The sequence below is a fragment of the Canis lupus genome, chromosome 19, assembly GCF_003254725.2.
Source record: "Canis lupus dingo isolate Sandy chromosome 19, ASM325472v2, whole genome shotgun sequence".
Lineage (NCBI taxonomy): Eukaryota > Metazoa > Chordata > Mammalia > Carnivora > Canidae > Canis > Canis lupus.
Genome location: NC_064261.1, coordinates 47,247,404 through 47,264,492, shown reverse-complemented (window position 1 = coordinate 47,264,492; position 17,089 = coordinate 47,247,404). Strand labels below are relative to the sequence as shown.

General features: G+C 36.7%; 1 protein-coding gene and 1 long non-coding RNA gene across 14 annotated transcripts in view; both read left to right on the top strand.

Annotated features, from left to right (window-relative positions):
- Window positions 1-17,089, top strand: part of GTDC1 (glycosyltransferase like domain containing 1) — a 393,447-nt gene that overhangs the window by 2,155 nt on the left and 374,203 nt on the right. The gene's annotated exons all lie outside the window — the stretch shown is intronic.
- Window positions 6-10,060, top strand: LOC118351452 (uncharacterized). Of its 4 annotated transcripts, none has more exons than XR_007403777.1 (4): window positions 8-107; window positions 2,495-2,701; window positions 3,042-3,128; window positions 9,751-10,060. It is a non-coding gene; the product is annotated as an uncharacterized LOC118351452 (long non-coding RNA). The 4 variants fall into 4 exon arrangements; XR_007403778.1 differs by having other exon boundaries at window positions 3,042-3,131; XR_007403779.1 differs by lacking the exon at window positions 2,495-2,701 and having other exon boundaries at window positions 6-107.

Sequence of the window (17,089 nt, the reverse complement as noted above, 5' to 3'; positions counted from 1 at the left end):
TTAGGGTCTGGTATTGAATGAGGCAGCTCTAGCGTTGAGGGTTGGAGGAGGAGGAGGACCTTTTGAGTCCTGCAGCTTTTCTTTGACGAACTCGTAAAGCTGAACAGGTAAAAAGCTGAACCACGATGCAGAGATCTAAAATAGGAAACTGAATTTTTAGCACTATTAACTTGGGTCGTTAACATGGCTTCTTTACTCCTGTTTTGCCTGTTGGCATTTCAGTCTTACATACCACATAATCACAGAAATGTCTTTTTTTTTTTTTTTTTTTTGGTAGGGGACTCTTACAGTTTAATCCGACCCCCTTATTTTACAGGGAGAAAACTAAAGCAAAGAAAGTTCCTTGAAGATATTTAACAGAAGTTGAATAGAACTAGTTGACTTGAGAAACTGAATGCTTAAGCCTGTAATTCAGACCTCCCCAACGAATATTCTTGTACCCAAATTTGTTTTGATTATGTTACTTTTTAAAAAAGCCTAGCAGTGACTAAATTTCCCTTTTTCTTTTTCCTGTTTTGAGTATGTGCCTTAGTTTGTGTCTTGGACAGATTAGATACAAATGATACAGATTATTTATAGTTAGGACATGTTACATTCTATCAGCTGAAAACAGTACTTTTCAGTTTGTTTGAAAGCAGTGATTGTTTGCACTTTAAGAGTATTTTGTACTTCATATTCTTGGTTCAGATAGTCTGTTTCAGTTCCAGGAGATTGGCATTTCAAAAGTCTTTACATATAAGACTGTGGTGTTTTATAACCTCGACTTTAGGGAGGAGGAAAGGTGCCGTACACATGCAGTAACTGAATTCCAGTATCCCCAGCCAGCTTCACTTTTTCTCAGTCTCAAATGCAGAAGTCCTGAAGTTCTTGCTGGGGTGGGGTGAATTCTTTGCATCTCACATGCCACCATATTTCAGCATTAGTAAATATTTCTTGGCTTCTGTGCACTTTGCCTAGTGGGGGCTTCATGAAAAACCATATCTTATTCTGTGTATGCCTCGTGTCAGGTGTAGCAGATGCTCCCTAAATGCTTGTGGTCCTGTTGGGCTTGATCAAACATAAGGTATCCGCGTGCCTGGAGGTCACAAACCATGATTGTATAAATGTGAAATAAATTCATTTCTTTTATGTGTTGAATCAGATACTCCATTAGGCCTAATTCCAATATTGAAAGAGGTAGCAGGTAACAAATATTTTAGAAAAATTGGGGGAATGAACTGAACATGGAGAATTTTATTCTTTAACGTGTATTACTCTCTTGTAAAATTGGGTAAAGGACCGTTATTTACATTTTTTGATAGAACATCTCATTAGAGCTAAAGTAATACGAATTTTCCAGTGAAACTTTCCACTGGAGTAAAGTTTGACAACCATCAATTGAGTGACCCTCTAATTGTTACTGTAGGCCACATTTTGAAGTTTTGGTTTCACTTTTATAAAGCTACATTTTTCAGCATATAGACCTTCGTAAGGATCATGACTTTTGGGGTCCAGACTACCTTGGCAAGCTGTCTTGGAATGATATTTTAGACAGTTTTATGCTGTATTTGATAGGGCATTCTGGTGATAGGGTAAAACAAAGCAACCCAAAACCCTCTGTGTATTTTTCTCTTAGGCTTATCTCCTCTTTCTTTAATAGATCAGAATACTCTGTTTTGTTTATTTTAAGAGAATTAACTGAGGAAAATTTTTAAGCATTTCTTTTTGGAAAGTACCACCACTGCACCCTTTGAGTAGCTTTGGAAGAGAATGTTTGAGCAAATGTAGGGCCGATTCCTTAGAGTGATTCCTATTTGAATATGTAGGATCACATAAAAAATAGCCTTCACAGGGACAATACCTTTGAACGACATGCATTTTTTTCTGTGAATCTTACCTATTACTGAAAACAATTGAACGGTACAGTAGGGTGGTATTTATAGGAAGCACATCATTTCACATGTATCATTTCTGGTTCTTTAGCCAGTCCCAGCCTATATGTCCTACCTACTGCCAGTCCTATCCTCTTGACCCAGTTTTTGAATTGATTTTCAAGACTGAAAATACATGAACACCCCCCATCTACTTCCGGAGGTGGGATCAGGAATTAATTCTGGTGCCCTAAACATTAATTGCTCACAGAAGTATGGTATCTCACTGTATCATTGGCATATATATGCAGTTTGACTAGGAGATTCTCATTTTTGAAGACACTTTACTCATCCAGAGTTTTGAAATACATAGCATAAACATTTTTAAGTAAGGTGTGTGAGGCATCTAGAATATTTCGATACAGGTTTGAATGGAATTAGGATGTAAATTCAGTATGAATTAGTAAGAATATCTAATCCTTTCCCCTCACACATTAAGGTCATACTTAAGTCATTTAGACATTTATTTTGTTTTTTTGAGTATTTATTTATAAAAGTAACAAGCAGTTCCACAGCCTTTCTTTTAGTGTTAAGTAGTCCATAAGTTGATATATTTTCTTGTGTTGTTTCTTTTTGCATTCCAGATCCCTTGTGGGCCTGAAACCTTATCTTAAGCATGCTTAAGAACCCTTGGTCATCTGACTCTCCCTGCCATCACCTCTTCCCCTCAGGGAGTTGGGACCTGTTTTTGTCACAGGTGGATGGTTGGGACTCTGTTTCAACTGGGGCAAGTTGGCAAGATACTGTGATACTGCCTCCAGGACCTGCACTTAACCAGATTGACCCCCTAGGTACTGAGAATAGGCTACCCGAAAGTTGGGCTCTTTGGCTCTTATGATTGGAGCCCATTCTGAGGGTCAGCTCTTCATTCGCATCAGGCTCTACAACACCCTGGTCATTACTTAGATCCCTTTCCGGAGTCCACAGCTGTAGGATTCCTTGCCTTCTTAGCGGAGTCTGAGTCATGTATTGGGTGATTTTTATCCACCATTTTCAGTGGCAGCTTTTTTTTTTTTTTTTAAGTGTTTGCCTTTTCTACCTATTCTTCTCTCAGTTTTGAGCTTTCATTTGACCAAGTAGCTGTTGTACTTTCCCATAGCACATATGTTCATTATTTGTCTTTCCTTCTAGACTATGTGTACCCCGAGTGTTGAGACCGAATTTGTGCTGTTCCTGGTGGTGTCCTTGGCACTCAGTACAGTGCCTGGCACATAGCAGGTGGTAAATAAATATTAACTAATATAAAATTCATCCTAACAGTAAGTCTGTTATCAATATATGGGAAATTTTGAATTCACATAAAAATTTAGACATTTCATCACCATCATTAGTACTACATATAGTCTGTATATTTTAAGTTATAAGCAAATCCATGTAAAAAATAGCTTCATCAGTCATTTGGCAGGACATTTATTTAAGAAGAAAAGGTATATAATTTTCACCATGTATTTTTAGGTATTGCACATTTCAATTTTTCTTGAGTTTGATTAACATGTATATATACTATTTCTTACATATTGAAGTTTTATGGCACTATAAAGAAGTGAGTTGAATGGCCCTCTTTTTATTCATTAGTAATTATATTACTAAAGAGTAAATTCTCATTAAAAGGCCCTTAAGTGCCTGCTCATAAAAAAGAGGGACCTTTGGATTTTGTTGTCCATACAATCCTAGTTATTGTTTTGAGGCAAGTCATCAAACTCTTTAGTAGTCTAAACCTTTAATTTGGTTTCAGAACAGTAGTCAGTCATGTATTGAATACCCAAATTAACCATGCCTTTAACAAGTAACGCTAACACTCTGTATTAAAAAGGTAATGACCATAACTTTTCTCGTAGAATTTCTTGTGCTAATTTTTTGAAGAGGACTTATGAACTACATTTCCTGTATAGGCCTGAATCTCATACTTTTAATGATAGTGGAGTATATGTCTGTGTAGAGACGAGGGAATGACATTTTTTTGTGGTGGTATTTTTAAGTGGACAGTTTACTAATTATGTTGAGGTAACATTTTACAACTCTAAAAGGAAAACTTCAATTATCTGAATGAAATGAGGTACATGAAATTAATTCAGATAAATGGGGGAATCCTAAGTGTAAATGATGCATGTCAAGAGACATGACCTCAATCTTGATTTTTTTTTTCTATATATCTCTAAGCTGCTTTTACATTACTAGATTGTGATTCTTTTTTTGTGATGGGCAGAGGTAAAATATGCTTCGTAGTTGTTTTTTTTTTTTTTTTTTCCTTTGCCACAAAGGGAATCCAGAATGTGGTATTTTGTGACAAGTATAAGTGCTCATCTCTCGCCTGTGCTGCTCTGCCCTTTTAGGTGGTATACCACAGCCTTCCATTTTGTCACCTTCCTGTCAAATGTCAGATGTGTATGTGGATTCCTTGAGAATGTAATTTTTTTTTTTTTTTTTGGTAAAGATTTTGTTTATTTATTCATGAGAGACACAGAGAGAGGCAGAGACACAGGCAGAGGGAGAAGCAGGGTCCATGCAGGGAGCCTGATGTGGGACTCAATCCCGGGACCCGGGGATCATGACCTGAGCCAAAGGCAGACGCTCAATCATTAAGCCACCCAGGTGCCCCGAGAATATAATTTGTTGGAAATGGAAGCCACACTCCTCTGTCCAATCACAAGATGTTTATACCTCCTAAAATTTGAGTTACATCAAGTTTAAGATGAATTGAGCTGGGTTCCTTCCCAGTCCCCCTTAGGGTTTGATATTAAGCAGTATCTTATGATGTAGGACCTTAAAATAGCAATAAGCACTGGGGCATAACCCTTGGCTTTTATGAATTCTTACTTGAAATGAAAATTTTGCTGATTGATAAGAGTTTAGGAAAGCTTTAGGAAACTTATTTCTTCTGTCATTTACTACATTTGTAGCGTTCCTTGGCTCCTGGCATCTGAAAGCTGTTGTGTAAAGAGTAGATAGTCTGTGTAGCTGTAACGATGTTTTCCTCCAGGCATTTTTTGTTTTGTTTTTAAACAGAGTTAGGGTTATCTCAGCTACAGAGATGTGTGCTGATACCTACCTAAAGTGGATTTGACTTCTTTTTTTCAGCATTACCTGTCGATGTTTTACCTAAAGCACCTGAGAACATGTCTCTTTATTTTCAGCATATATCAGCTTTCTTTTTGTCTCTTGGTCTTTGAAATACAAGATGATTCATATCTTGATTGCCTTGGGTAAATTGGATATGATATCAGCAAGCTCTGTAACCAGACCTTGTGAGCAATTCCTAGGTCATTGCCTGAGACCTTCTTAAATACATGCAGGCAGTGTGATTGAAGAGTTTAGGCTTCAGGGTCGGTCCAAACTGATTTTGACCCTGTACCATTTATGAACAGCATGCCTTTGGGGGAAGTTAGTTACTTTTCTGGGTTTCAGTTTTCTTAGAGTAATCTTAGCTGGATTGATTTGTTGTTGTATGCAGATAAGTGTTTAATAAATCAGTGAACTATCTACCTAGATCATAGACTATTTTAAAAGAAAGTAGATTTTGTCCTGTTTGAAGACAGAAATAATCAAATTAGTAAACATTTTTACAAACAGAGGTCTTGCTCAGTTGAGTTTATTTTTTATTTTACTTTATTTATTTATTTATTTAGTTGAGTTTAAAGCTATGGAAGACTTGTAACCATCGATCTATTTATGTATTCAGGGTATACTGATATGTGCCATAGAGAGAATATGTAGCATACTTGTTGGATTAAGACAGACTTGGATGATCGAGCACTGGGATAACGTTGGGCAGGGAATTTTGCCTTCTTGACTCAGTTTTCTTCTGTGAAATGGATAAAGTGTCAAGAATAATAAAGGGTGAGAAAGGATAGTAGGTTGTTGTAAACACTTAAGAGATGAGGTATGCAGGATAGTAATACCTGAATCCATAAATGCTGATGGTTGTTATTGTGACCTCAGACAAGTGACTTTCCCCTTATGTCCCTCAGATGTCCTCCTCGGTAGCATGAATATTATCAGAGAACTAGTAAAGTTATTATGAGGATTTAATGAGTTAATACATGCAAGTGCTCATTATTTGTTAATTGGTATTACATTATTAATGCAGTTTCAGAGTGCATTGGGCCAATTTTGAGTTAAAATGAAAAAAATTTGTATAGATATTTAATATAATTCTTTTTTTTACATATAATATGTTGGGGGATATTTATTATGGATCTAGGGATGGCAGCTTATCATTTATAGCTTTCAGTGTTTCCTTAAGACCATAGTTCTCAAATTGTGATGTGCAGACCCATGTGAGTCACAAGAGCCTTGAAGGGGATTGTGAGGTTAAAATTATTTTCATAGCAGTAATGACTTTTTGCTGTTTCCACTGCTTTGATGTTTGCCTTGCTGATACTAAAGCAGTGGTGGATAAAACTGTTGGCATCTTAGTTTGTATTAAATGGCACTGGCACGAGACCATACTAATACTCATTTTATTCTTTACTACCATGCTCCTCCAGTAAAAAAAAAAAACAAAAAACAAAAAAACAAAACAGAAAAGCCAGTTTCACTGAAGAATGTCCTTGATGAAGCAGTAAAAATGATTTTATTAAATCTTGATCCTTGAGTACACTTTGACTATTCTTTGTGATGGGGTAAATATCCAAAAAACATTTCTGCTGTATGTCCGGAGTACATTGGTTGACACAGGAAAACCCTTCTGTGATTTTTTGAGTTGTAAGCTGAATTAGTCATATTTTGCATGGAACATCATTTTTACATATAATAATGATCACCAAACTATGATCATTTAGACTTAGATATTTGGCAGTCATTTTCTTGAAAATGAACAAAGTGAGCCTGTCACTTTGGGGAAAACAACTGATAATATTTGTTGCCAATGATAAAATTTGAGCTTTCAAGTGAAAATTAAAATTTTGGAAAATTTGTATTACCTGCTGTGCCCTTGACAGCTTCCCAGTACTTAAAAGATTTTTCCGATGAGATAGGTGGTGATATTAATAAATGTGAGTTTTTGCTATGGTATTAATTAATTAATTAATTATGTCAAGATTTGGAATATAAACGTAATGTAAGAAACCGATATTTTCAAAGTGACCAATCTTACAAAATTGTGGGTACCCTTATAAAAAACGCAAGTAACAATACAAAGAGTTTATGTGATAATAGGTTGCATATGATAGATAACTGTTAAACTCCTCTACTTGTCAAGTTTTGGTGTAGTATCAAAGGAGAATGTTCACAACTATCTGAAAAGGCACAATTAATATTAACATATACTTCTTTTTTCTGTTACAGTCAAAATGTATCACAACAGATTGAATATAGAAGCAGATATAAGAATTCATCTGTCTTCTATTAAATTAGACATGAAAGAAACTTACCTTTTTTTTTTAGGAAAGTACTTTTTCATAAAATATGTTATTTGTCATATTAAACGTGCCATTAAAATTTTAAAACAATGTATAAACTCATTTAATTTTTAATATGGAAAATATTGATAATTATAACTCACAAAAACTCTAGAGTTCTTTTTTTTTTAAAGATTTTATTTATTTATTCATGAGAGACACACAGAGAGGCAGAGACAGGGGCAGAGGGAGAAGCAGGCTCCATGCGGGGGGGCCGGATGCAGGATCATGATTTGAGCCAAAGCAGGTTCTCAAATGCTGAGCCAACCAGGCACCCTGAGAGTTCTCAATTTTTGGGAACACAACGGAGTCCTGATACTAAAAAGTGTGAACTATTCCCTTAAGGGAAGGAGGCTAGATTCATCAAATGAATAAAGTTCTAAAATTTTAATCTTTTACGTATTCCTTTGGAGTATAGTCTACATGCCTCTGCTTTCTTTTCTTGGTGGTAAGGGTATGTTTGCTGCATTTCTATGTCATTCCCCAGGTGGACATAGGGTTCCTGTATGTGTTGTTGAAGATTTTCATTTTTATGCTTCATGCTACCTATATGGTTGCTACTCAGAATTGAGATACAGTTAATGGTCATTTCAGTCAGCCTATTCGTTTCTGATACTACTCATTTGTTTGTGTTAGAGCTATTGATGCAGTTTTCAGAGTTGTTCACCATGGCTGTCTATATGTCAGGGTTGTAGTGAAATTCACTTTGCTGAAAATGAACATTTTCTCTGAAGTCTTTACATGAGGCTAATCTGTCCTGCTATAAAGTCTTCCTGACATTTCATGGCTATTTTTTAGTACAGTCTACAACTTACGAATATGTTTGTGAATTAATTGCTTGCAACAATATAATATGAATTACAGATGGGTTCTATAGTGTGGGCATAGCCTCATAGTGGACTATTCACATGGGGGATTATATCTCATTGCTGAAAGTCTAACCAAATACATTTCCCCATTGTTGTCAGACAGTGGCAAGAAAACCCTCCTTTTTCTCTTACACTAGAAATGGGATTGTTAAAGCTTTGATAGAAGCAAGGCAGTAATTCCGAGGCACTGCTCAAGAGACACAGGTATTTTGAGCAGTCCAAGTGGGTAAAGGGTGATGGGTAGCACTCTCAGATGAAGCAGATACAGAAACTTTGGGCTAACTAGCAGTGATGAAGGGAAAAAGGAGAAGGGGGTTCTGAATGCTGCTGGGGCGGATAAATTCCCTTTTGGAGCAGTTGCTAAAACATGACATGCCTTAACATGGATGGTTCTAGGCTGGGAAATCCATGTCTTATAAAATGTCTTGTGCTCTTATTTGGTTATTGTGTGAACTGAGCTCAAGAAACAGAACGATGGGCCAGTGGGGAATGGATGTGTAGGCCAGAGGTTTGAATGTAAAAGGAAATCTGTGAACTCCAGGAGCATTCATGATCAAAACTGGTAGTGGAGGCCAGGAGAATGTTGGAATATGCAGACTGTCCACAGGGCCCTGAACAAATTCATTTTTACAAGGTGGTTGTCACAGCACGGTTGGAACTAGCTTATCAGCCAGCACAGATCGGTCAATGACTGCTGTGACTCTGCTTACTACCCAAGGGTCTCTAGGGGGAAATAGAGTATTTTAAGACTCAGATTAGTGCAGGAAACCTGTTAACAGAGAATGGTAGACATAAAGCAGAAATCCAGGGATCTAGAAGAGGCCAACGTTGGAGAGGTATTTGATTTGAAGCCGAGCTTCTTGGTCTTCTTCCTGCCCAAGGAGAATATTGACTCCATGGATTGAGGCAAGGCTGAGCCAAAGTGGAAAGCAGAGTAACTTAACTGTCTACACTGGAGTGGCAGGCTTCCCCAGAAGTATTTGTTAAACAAATGGATGAAGTTAACATAAGGGACCAACTGGGTCATTGCACCTCAGGTTCTTAATGCGACAGACACTAGACACTAGGTGTCCTATTAACCTACCTACTTGATAGATATCCTCTAGGTCGGGTTGGCAAGCTTTTTTTTTTTCTTTTTTTTTTTTTTTTTTTTGGAAGCACCAGAGAGTAAAGGTATTCTTCTTTATGGATCATACAGTCAGTGTTGCACCTATTTAAGCCTACCATCATAGCATGAAAGCAGTCATAGAGACATACATAAATGAGTGAATAGCTACCGTTCCAGTAAAATCTTATTTATGGAAACTGAAATGTGAATTTCATACAATTTCATGGCACAAAATATTAATTTTTTTAAAGAAACTTTTTCAACCATGTAAAAATACAAAATCTGTTCTTAGATTATGGCTGAACAAAAATAGACAGGTGGCTGAATTTTGGCCCATGGGCTCCAGTTTGCTGACCCTGTTTTAGTCAAATAAATCACTGTCAGTCATAATGCTGAAAGCTTAGCATTACTGAAATAGAGATTCTCTAGGACACTGCTATTGGTGACATTGTCTTGTTTTATAGGTGACACTGATGATAAAAATCCGTTCAAGAATTTAGATGTGACATCTGCAGCAGGTTCAAATCTCTCAGCTGTAAGACAAAGTGGATACTTCGTAAAGATTTTCATCTGTTATGCACAGAGCCAAAATCCGTTACTGAAATGGTCTGAGTGAGCTGCCTGCTGGGTCCAGTGATGCACTAGTAGACAAAGAAGTTGAAAGAGAAGGATGGCATATTCTTTGGATGACTGGCAGAGTGTGACACCAAAATGGCATCAAGCCCTATGATTCCAAGGACTTCATGATTAAATAAAAAATGTTTTTTTTTTTTTTTTTTTTTTTTTTGTGTGTGTGTGTGGGAGTGGGTAGTTGAAGTAACTTTGATCTTTAACTCCGGGAATGTGTAATGTATTATCATTCTATAATACACAGTAATTGCTTTGGTAATCAAACTTTAAAGGTTGTGTCTGTTTATGGAATTTATGTAGTTACCACTTTTTAGTATTGGGTTCTCTTACTTTAAGGAAACTACAGTAAGGAAAAACCTCTGATTCAACTAAAATAACCTAAAAAGGTTAAAGACTATCATTTTCACAAGACAGTTTTTGCTCTGGGGGATTCTTGAAATTTTGCTCTCCTGCAGCATATATAAAATATGTTTCTGGGGTGCCAGGGTGGCTCAGTTGGTTAAGTGTCCGACTCTTGATTTCAGTGTAGGTCATGATCTCAGGGTCATGAGATAGAGCCCTGTGTCAGGCTTATGCTGGATTTGGAGCCTACTTAAGATTCTGTCTCCCCTTTGCCCCTCCCTCCCTGCCTCTCAAAAAAAAAAAAAAATGTGTGTAAAAAGTTTGTAAAAAGCTGCTGTACCCAGAATTTTCTAAGAAAACATCCTTTTTGTTAGGCTTTTGAATACAATAGTAGTAGAAAGTCACACTATACAATACAATACTACAGAACAGTTAGTTGAATTAAAAAATTAATATCTTTAGACATGTTAACTAAAGTCACTTCACATGTTTTTAGTGTGAATTGAAAATACACTGGTACTTTTTAGAACCATTGCATCACAAGAAAACCAGGACATCAGAGTATTCTCTGAACCAAATCAAAATCTTATTTGGTTAGAGCCCCTGCTTTTGGTTTATATCCGTTTATTCCAGTTGTAGAGGGTTTGAAAGCAGTTCTGGGAAATGAAGTGGGTGGATTCTCAATGTTGAATCCCATTTTTTTTCTTTTCGGTGTATCTTCAACATTTTTTTTATCTTAGCATTCAACAAAAACTCTAGCATCCCAGGATATAAAACATAGATTATATTTTATATAGTTCATGCAGCTCATCTACAAACAGAAAAAGATTCCCTCATGACTTACCTTGAAAGCTGTTCAGGGCATATACTATTCAGGGCATATACTATTTTATTCAAGGCATATACTATTCAGTTTGACAGTGTGCCACTGCCACTACTGTCAGAGTGCAATACAACCAACATAGCCATCCTGCTAGGAAAAAGATCTGTGGGTTGCTGAGTAGTAGAAGTTACACACATCTAATTTACAAGTCAGATTAGAGATCAGAATCCTACGATAGCTTTATGTGGAATTGATTTCATTTCATGGTTTTTAAGCTATTTTTTCATTGAAAGCAGTGTCTATAATGGAAAGACAAGTATGGTGTAGCATTCGAATGCCTTAAACTCTTAAATCTGGAATGAAAGAGATATAGATGTTCAGATTCTAGAGCTCAGGGATTTTGAAATAAAATGCTCTTGTCATTCATTTATTGTGCCATAATTAAACTGCCCTATGGATATTATTTGGGCTTTTGATTAATATTGGTCAAACCACCATTTTCAGATATGGGGCGCTTTAGGAAAGACATTTGTGTGTTTGTTTAAAGCAGCAAACAGCTTTTTACCTTATAAATAAGATATATTTAATAAAAATTATGTGGGTTTAACAGTGGTAACCCATTCAAATCAGGAATTCCATTGTGGTCTTCTGGAAACCAATGGGGGGGGTGGACAATAAAAGAGCACTTTACAAATTGCATTTTTTTCCCCTAAATCAAACTTCTTTCAAAAATATATGAAGAATGCATAACTATCGTTGATAGGTTGCAGTTACCTTTAATTCACCTGTTCTTACTGAAATTGAGAAAACAAAAGTATAAAAAAAGTAGTTCATTGGAGAAGGGATCGTGCTGTTTATTGGAATTTGAGAATGTAGTGGCAAAAAAAAAAAAAATATGTGTTAATCTTTTAGATGGTTTTTGAGCCAGTAATTCATTTGAGTATAATCAGGAGAAGAAGAAAATCCGTGTTTAAAACTAGCTTTTTCTTTCTTCCTTTTTTTTTTAAACTAATTTTCTATCAGTGGTCAAAATGATGTTTAGTTTTATTCTCCCCCAACCCCCATGTGATAAGTTCTCATGAATTGATTTCTGAGATAATTCATTAGTTGTATCTTTTTCTCCGCTGATTGTTTTTCATAGGACCTGTTTATGATATTTATAGGGCATGAGGAAGGCTGTGATTCTGGCTTTCATGGGCTTCACAAAAGACTGAAGAAAGATAAATGCCAAGTTAGGATGTAGTAGGCATACATTACTGTGTTAAATCTAGTAGAACAGTGATTTTAGGTGGATCCTTGCCCTGTTGCCTTGCCCCCTAACTTCATAATCCCCTGGCTAAATCTTTTCATTAAGACAAGTGAGAGTCAATTTTATGAATGGAGAAAGGGTATTCTAGACATTGGGAAATTAGTGGAATGTGAAGGGAGACTGAGATCATAAATATGATAAGTAACAAGATCATAGATGAATACTGTTTTTGGATTGCCAAGGGTACTAGAGTAAGGGTGTCAGTGGAATAGAGTAGTTTATTAAGTGCTATTTATTGAAAGCCTCCTGTTTAGTAGGTCTCAACTAAGATACTTTGCATCAATTTTCACAACCTTGGAATCTAGTGCAATTATTCCGGTTTCCTGATGAGGAAAGAAACTACAGGGGATACCCAAGGTCTAAGAGTAAGAAGTAAAGATACTGTCCCACATTGTATCATTTTTTGTAGAGACCTTTTTCTCTCTGGTTATCGTCTGATAAATGAAATAAGTAATCTGAAAGGCCAGCATATACAGTATGGGAAGACTTTAGGTTTAGTGGCTTTTAATATAAATGCTTTCATGTTGGTGTTGTAGAAGGATGCTGAAGCCTCCTTGGAAAGCAGTGAGGTGGTAACATTTGCAAATATTGTATGTGGACTCTAGAACTCTTCCAACCAATGGGTTACCTTTGATATTAATATAATATCATATAACTGTGTTTTCAGATATAAGTGATGCCATGATACAAAATCTGTATATGAAAGGCAAGCGATAATGGGCTGCCACAGTAACGTATTTATCATAAGCTAGATTGGATCAACTTCAAGTAGAATGTTTAGAACAGTGCTTGAAAGAGGGTTGGTTTTTAGGCAGTCTGATACAATTTAAAGCGACTACTCGACCATTTGGGGTATGGGAATAACTGGAAAAGAGTCAAAAAAGCCCATTAAAATGAGGTGTTTACAGGCTTTGCAAGTAGACCTACACAGCCCATAACCAAACATCATCTCCTTGGAAAGGACACATTTCGTCACTGAGCTAGGAACAGTGCTTTAGTAGCAGTATTTTTAAATGTAAAAGACAATTGTGCAGTAGGGCTCTGGAGTCACATGATCCAACTATGTTTTTTCAGGTATAGGGTGAAATGATAAGCAATCTTTGCCTTCTTGATGGGATGAACACTGGGTGTTGTACTATATGTTGGCAAATCGAACTCCAATAAAAAAATATACAAAAAAAAAGATATCTTTGCCTTTGTCATTCATTGGTATTTTAGGAGGTGTGAAGTAACAACAACAACAACAAATACAGCCAAGGTAGCAGCTTAAATATGAATATTTTGGCACCTTGGTGAAGGATGTGGTATTGAAGATAGGAAAAAAATGGTTGAAATTATTGAACTCAAGATATTGAAATGCAATATAATTAATTGCTTGAAAATACAAGGAATAAAGTAGGAAACAAATCCCATAAAGCGTAGGAATTGAGGAGGGCTATTCAAGAGTGAAGTGCTTGTATGATATTCTCAGATAGAGTTTTTATTCAAAAGAGAAAAATTGGCCAGAGAGATCAGGAAAAGTGATTTAGAAATAGATATTAGTGAATTAGGGAAGTAAGCTCCTCAAAGATGGTTAGTAGGCAGAGAAAATACTGGAAAAGTGGGCAAAGAATGATCTTTAACATGAATTTGCATTCATATTTTATAGTAGTCAAACTGACCACCTGTTTTAGGTCATGACCTCCCAAGAAACATGCTGATTGCTCTTTCATTCTGTGAATACTTACAGATATTTCTATAGGATAAAATTATCCATGTGTCTGTGACAGTGGGTACACACTTTGGACTTGGATTTGGATTTTAGAATCTGATTTAGGCTGTAAGTTTGTTATGTTTATTACCGATACATTTTCAACATTCATTAAGAGATTACATTTTACATTAGCTGGCTGTCCTTGGCATTGTCCCGAAGTAAGATACCAGATCTGATTTAAATCAACTTTATCAGGTATAATTTATATACTAAAACACACCCATTTTTAAGTGTATAGTTAATGAATTTGATGTGTGTATCTTACTCATGTAACTATTCTGCCCCGCCCAAGATATAGAATATAGATATCGCTAAAGCTCCAAAGCTGAAAATAAAGGTTAACAAATATCCTTGCATTCTAAGGAGGGATGTGGGACTTAGTAAAATAATAGATGTGCAGCACCTGCTTCCCAGATATAACAGAAATTAGAAAAGAGGAGAGTATTATAAAAGTGTCATTCAGATGAAGAATTATTAAACTGTTGGAATTAGTTCTGTGACATTTCCCTGTTTTTCCCCCAAAAGGACCTTTTGTTCTCAGCCCAGAACTTGGGTGTGTCTGCCAGAAGTGTAGATTGGTATTTAACGTCTTGTCTGGATGTTTAATAAGCTTACAGAATCTTGTGTCTTTTACTGCAGTGGCACCTTCCAGAGTTCTTGAGGGAGCATGACATAAGTTATCTAGAGTTTGGGGCATTCCTGAACATAGACTCGATAAAATAACTAATACCCGAGTGGGTAGCCCTACTCTAGCTCCTTATGGAGGGCCAACCAGAACCCGAGGAGTTTCTCCTCCCCTTCCTGGAAAAGGAAGTGACCAGATCTGAAGGTGGCAGAAATGGCCACACTGCCAAGGAAAGTCTACCCAGCCCCAGCTCAGAATCTGAGTGGGGCAATGGCACTGGTTGAGGCCTCCAGTAACTGGGTAACTGGAGCCAGTGGGATGGCATTTTGAATGAGAGAGTAGCAATGGAAAGAGTTGACATTTGTCTGTTTGGTATGGTAAGAAAACATGAGGGGTTTGTTGTTGTTGTTTGTGTTTTTTTGTGGACCAAGTGGACACCATGGGAGGTAACAAGGTTAGAATTATCTTGGTGGTTGCTAACAGGGAGAGCTTGCCATATGAGGGGACTGTGGGTAGAGAGGTCAGCCTTAGAATACATCCTCCATGCCAAGGAGCTATGCAGGGCAGCGGGGGCAGCCCCTTATGCTTGCTGTAATTTAAAGCTGAAATGTACTGTCTCAACTGGGTGCCTTTGAGAAAGAGAGAAGGTATTAATAATTACACAAGGATAACGGATCATTCTGCTTCATGGCCTTCCAGTAAACTCCCATGGAAGTAGGCGCATAGGGCATTTTCCCTCTTCCTCTGCCTATCTTGATTTGTGGGAACTAGAAAGTTGAGGGAGGAAGTGGAGAAAATTGAAAGAACTGGGAAGAATATTGAGAAAAACGGATTATGTTCTTTTTCTTGGCTGGCCTGGGGTTGAGGTGGGGTTGTGTGGATTCTCTTTGAATAAGATATGACACTTAAGATTTAAAATGGATTAGATTATATGTTGCATACTAGAAAGTGATTGAGAAGCAGTAGGATTTATCTGGGATAATATGGAGAGATGGGGAAGTGAGATCTAGAAGAGTATATTTAAAATGATGAAAGGAAATTAAAGCATATATCCTCATTAAGTTCTATTTATTTGATCATTTTTGTAGCTTAGTAGGATTTTAAGCTGAACAAACCTTCAGTGAGTACCTGCAACACATTATGCAAGGTATCATGTTAAGCATTTTAGGGAAGGCAAAGGTAGCTAAGATTTTTCTGGATCTTTCCAAGATTTTTCAAGGATCTTCTGCTTTAGTGTATAGAGCTGAGTAATCCATGGGGGGATGACCTTGGTGCTCAAGACATGTAAGTGACAGTGCTGTGGGAATGTGGAATGAACTGAATACTGCTTGAGGTTAGGGCAAGCTTTGTGGTCGAGGCTGAATTTGGGCTGGGCCTTGGAGGAAGAGAAGGGTGTCAGTGGGAAGAAGTGTTCTAGCAAGAGCCAATAATCATGACATGGAACTGGAAAGGAATAGACACCTGGAGAGGAATAATGCTCATTCCACGCTGAAAATGTTATGTTTTAGAAAATGTTTTCAAGCATTAGTTAAGCATGCTTTGCCCATGTTGTAATTCTGGTTGAAGTTTGGTATTCTTACATGTCATTTTTGTATTTCCTTAGTAATGCACAAAATAGCATCTTTTTGAGATACAGTGTGGGAATGTTACTCACTTTAGAACCTAGATGGTTATAAGCATCAAAACCAAACTTCTAAATCTAATCACAAAGTCTATTACTTTCCTTGATTTAAAACAGTAAAATGTAGAGAAGATGATGATTTTTACATATGATCTTAAGAAGCATTTGGCAGTGCAATTAGTTTCATAACAAGTGATTGTTTTTTAAAGCCTTCCCAGAATAAGAATGAGTATCTTGATGCTGGTGTCACTTTTAAATAGCTATAGTTCCAGGAATGTGTCTGTTCATGTTGTTATCTTAAATACACACCTTATCTATCCATATTGCTGTACTTCAGATGTGAAAGTAAAAATAAAGGTGTGAAGTGCCTAGCAGACTTGTATGGATTTATGTAAATCAGAAAACATACAAACAATCCATTAGTGCTGAGTCCTGAATGTGTTAAATTCCAAGTATGGACCATTTTCTGAAGGTCTTGTGTGCGTGCACGTGTGTGTGCGTGGACACACACACACATTCCTCATACCCAGTGATTTAATTTGCAAAAAATAAAATCTTTATAAGAGGCTTTTTCCTCTGAACTCTTGATATATCCAATTGTGATACCTCCTTGTGGATATTTAAAGGTATTTAAATAGAAGATGCTCAGAACTCAACTGATCTTTTTACTCAAACTTGTTTCATTTTTTGTCTTCCCCAT